This window comes from Bison bison, unplaced genomic scaffold, assembly GCF_000754665.1.
Source record: "Bison bison bison isolate TAMUID 2011002044 unplaced genomic scaffold, Bison_UMD1.0 scf7180017864537, whole genome shotgun sequence".
Lineage (NCBI taxonomy): Eukaryota > Metazoa > Chordata > Mammalia > Artiodactyla > Bovidae > Bison > Bison bison.
The window spans coordinates 6,960,644-6,965,494 of record NW_011495085.1 but is presented as its reverse complement, the minus strand read 5'-3'; positions in this window follow the sequence as shown (position 1 = coordinate 6,965,494).

Here is a 4,851-nt window from a genome sequence, read left to right as displayed (position 1 = left end):
CCACTCTTAGTTCAGTTCAGTTCAGTTACTCAGTCATGTCCGACTCTGCGACCCCATGAATTGCAGCACGCCATCTACTCTCCCCAAATTTTGCACAAACCAACCAATTTACTGACTCTGCCAAACACTAATCAACCAGGGTTTCCATGCCACTTCTTTTTAATGAATTTGAGTAAGTCTTCAAATATGGGAAACTATTCTAAATAATAGTAACATATCTCTGTGAGGAAGTTCTGGTTCTTCCTATAAACACCCCCCAACCCCAGCTCTACTATGGTACCTCTTCTAGAGGCTCAGTGCTATCATCAGATAGCAACATCCTGGTGAGCAGAGCTGGAGGTACAGTCAATCTAGCTGTCTCTGTGTTTCCTGGAAAGTGAAAGTGTTAGTTGTATCTGACTGTTTGTGACCCCATGGATTGTAGCCCACCAGGCTCTTCTGTCCATGGAATTCTCCAGGCAAGAATCCGGGAGTGAGTTGCTGTTCCCGTTCTCCAGGGGAAACTTCCTGACCCAGAAATCGAACCTGGGTCTCCATTGCAGGTGGAGTCTTTACCATCTGAGCCACCAGTGAAATGCCCCCCAGCCCCACATAGAATATATGTTCATATTTGCTCTGCTGCCCCCAAATGGCCATCTGAGTAAGAAACTAGGGGCTGAGATACTTGCACAAAGGCATATTGGCTGAGTCTACTGAATGTTGAGGTTCAAGACTCTCCCTGTGGGTAAAAGGTTTTAAAACAACTCATCTAAGAAGTGTAGTGAACAGGGTAAAAAGTCCCAGCCAGGTGCCATGGGCCTAAGAGGCAAAAATCCTCTTGCCCTAAATTGATTCTTACTTTGAGGTACTTAGAATGGTTCTGTGTTGGGACACTACCGTGGTGCAACTGCATTGTGGAGGTGTAGGTATGGTGTGGAGAAGGCACAAACAATAAGAGACTGAGGTGAAAGGACCTGTCATATATTGAAGGCGTAGATAAGAAAACAATGGAGAAGGAACTGTGTTGGTCTTTGAGATATTCTAGCTGCTGTAGCGGATAAGGCAATGGCACCCCACTCCAGTACTCTTGCCTGGAAAATCCCATGGACAGAGGAGCCTGGTAGTCTACAGTCCATGGGGTCACGAAGAGTCAGACACGACTGAGTGACTTCACTTTCACTTTTCACTTTCATGCATTGGAGAAGGAAATGGCAAGCCACTCCAGTGTTCTTGCCTGGAGAATCCCAGGGATGGGGGAGCCTGCTGGGCTGCCATCTATGGGGTCACACACAGTCAGACACGACTGAAGCGACTTAGCAGCAGCAGCTGCTGTAGAATTGCATCCCCTGCAGATGTTGTTTATCAGTAAGACATCCCACATGGTCAGGTGGGATTGATTCCTGGGCTCTGCAAGAACTTTCCACCTTGTAACTGTGAGAAGTGGTCAAGGAAAAAAGATAGCATTTTCAGGGGTTCTGTTTTACTCCTAAGCCTAGGAATTGAATAAGAGCTTCATAAGTAGCCAAGTATTTAAACCGTAAATGTGAGGTGGGGGAGGACTGAAACTGGGAAGCCCAAATACAGCAAATTGATCAAATTAGGCAGAGGGATGTCCTAAGCTGTCAATAGGAACAATGGTTTTTGATGCCTGACTCATTGGAGGGCCCCAGTTGGATTTCACCACCAAAGTGTGTGTTAAGGAAGGAAGGTAGTAGAGTGAAGTGGCTGGAGTCAAATCTCAACTCTCAGAGGCATCTTCTAGGAGACACAGAAAAGAAGTTTTTATCTTATCATCCCTTTCACCTAAAAGCAAACCAGGCAGCTGTTTTGGGCTGAAGTTAGTCCCATTTCCCCTTCAATATGTCAGGCAGAAAAATTGGCCTGGCCATCACCTCAGCAAAGGAAGTTTGCCTTCTCTGCTTGTACTCTCCCTACCTCAGCAAGACTGGGAGAAAGGATCCTCTCCTCTTCCTTCAGTAGAGAGGATTTAACCTCAGGAAAGAAGGGCAGAAGCCATGCCTTGGAATAGCTCTGTGTGTATGTGTTTTTGTGCAAAAGAAAAAGGTCAGGTTCAGGGACATGATTCCAGGCCTTTGCACTGCATAGTATGGAGATGAACCTTACCCCCACCCCACAATAGGACAAGCCAAGGTTATCCAAAAGAGTAAGCTATGGTGAATAACTAGGGACAAATGCAATGGAGAGATCATAAAGAGACATGAGTTATATTTTTTGCATTGCAACTGGTTTTGGCACTGGGCTCAAAAATTCTGTCTCCTCTGTAGAGACTTGTCTAGATAAATGAGAAATGAAGTAAGTGATCAGATAGTGGTAAGACCCCCTTCTGACCCAGAGTTACTGGATAGGGATAGTCCTTTCTGAGGCATAATGATGCTTCCCTAGGACCAAGAAGCCTCAAAGCTCTAATCCCTGACACAGGTAAATCTCCCAAGTAAATAGAGCAAAGTATTAAAAAGCAGAGACATTACTTTGCCAACAAAGGTCCATCTAGTCAAAGCTATGGTTTTTCCAGTAGTTGGACTATAAAGAAAGCTGAGCGCTGAAGAATTGATACTTTTGAACTATGGTGTTGGAGAAGACTTTTGAGAGTCACTTGGACTGCAAGGAGATCCAACCAGTCAATCCTAAAGGAAATCAGTCCTGAATATTCATTGGAAGGACTGATGCTGAAGCTGAAACTCCAATACTTTGGCCACCTGATGTGAAGAACTGACTCATTGGAAAAGACCCTGATGCTGGGAAAGATTGAAGGCAGGAGAAGGGATCGACACAGGATAAGATGGTTGGATGGCGTCACTGACTCAATGGACATGATTTTGAGCAAGCTCTGGGAGCTGGTGATGGACAGGGAAGCCTGATGCACTGCAGTCCATGGGGTTGCAAAGAGTCAGACACGACTGAGGGACTGAACTGAACTGAACTGAGACCCTCCCCATTGGGACTGAGCTAGATACGCCAGAAGCAGTTGTAGTCATATCTTTCCTTTTGTTCAGATCAATCTTGTTACCTACCAACATGATGATGATATAATTACCTCTCTCTGCCCATACATCTTCTACCCAGTTATCTGTTGCCTTGAAAAAATTGATGTCTACAGGATAATGTGTTGCAGAGAGTGGAAACATTTAGTTGAGATTCAAAGAGAATAACGTACCTGCCTTTCTCTCTGCTAGTCCCTTTTTTTTTCGTTATGCACTCATGCTTGTATTTTTTTTTTATCCTGTTTGCTAGTTTTACCAACCTCTCTATTGCTTCCTGCAATCCCCTTTTCAGGTAAAATGCGGCATAACACCTACTTGTGATGTTGAAGACAACCACAGCAATAATTGAATCATGAATGTTGCTAGAAATTAGGCTGCAAAAGTGCTTCTAGCCAGCTGTGTTTCATAACTGCTGCTAACTAGCTTTCTAAAGGCTAGAATTTAATGAAGGGAAAATCAAGAGAGTCAAGGAAATTGGGTTCCTGAAAAGTAGCGACTATGGCCACAAACCAAGTAAGTGCCTACCATCTTAAGAGAGGTTCTATCTCAGTAGATTGTTTTCATTAAGGAAGAGCCTACAGAGCAACAGATTTAAGGATTTGAGACTGCTACTTTGTTAAATACAGGTAGAGATTAGATGAGAAGAGACAGAATAAGAAACAGCACAAGGTTTGGTGATTTGGGGAGGTTTCACTCTTTTTCTTATTTATTTAGTTATTTTTGTAGAGGTTTCACTTTTTAGTTCTCCTTTATCCACAGGTAATGTGGGCTTACATTACAGTAAGCACAGCACAGTAGGTGCTACCCTACTGTGATGAATAGGCCTAAGTGGTTGAGGTACCGGGTTAGTGACGTGGGAGTGAACACTCACTATTCGGTCCTCCAGGGACATGATCTTAGACAGGAAGTCAATGCCAAAGGTTGCCTGCAAAGGAGGGGCAGATACTTACTCTGTACCCCTCCTCTACCCCCAGTACCAGGCAGTCTTAGACCCAGAAGTTGAGTGAGTGAGTGAATGAGTGAAGTCGCTCAGTCGTGTCTGACTCTTTGCGACCCCATGGACTATAGCCTACCAGGCTCCTCCATCCATGGGATTTTCCAAGCAAGAGTACTGGAGTGGATTGCCATTTCCTTCTCCGGGAGATCTTCCTGACCCAGGGATTGAAGCCTGGTCTCCCGCATTGTAGGCAGACGCTTTGCCGTCTGAGCCACCAGGGAAGTAGAGAATGGCCCTTGAAAAGTGTCCTGGTTCAACTTTTCAACGCTTACTATAGATAACTTTGAGGAAAAGAATCCCCAGGTAAGTCGGCCAAAGAAGGGGGCAAAAACGTACTGTGTGATGCCTTGTACTGGGCTCACCCAGCAAGTGCTGGGTTCCAAGCTATTGTACATAAAGTGGGTGAGGATAAGTAGGCCAAGTGACACCCTGGGTGAAAAGGATATTGATTCCCCTGAGAGCCCCCTACTCCATTCCATACCATCACATCTTCCTATCCCCTAGGCCCCCACCACTCTGCCAGCCAAGGATTGCAGGGCTTGGGTTTGCACAGAGACTGGCGCTTGGGTGTGATGGATCCCAGGCTGAAGCCTCAGCAGTGGGGCCTTGTGGTGTGCTTTGTGCTTGGCAGGTGGGTGGCACTTGCTGCCTGGGGTCACATGGCACTCCATCCAACCATCAATCTCACCTTCAGGCCTGGGCTTGGGGCCATGCCCTCTCAGGCCCTGCCCACAGTCCTGAGGTGGGGCAGCTGGGCCGTGTTTGATCCTGGGAATGGGATAGTTGGGGGTGGGATGAGGACAGGGATGGCCAAAAAGCTGAAGCACTCACAGAGGGTAGGTGGCCTTGCCAGAGGGAAGTCAGGGGTTGTTT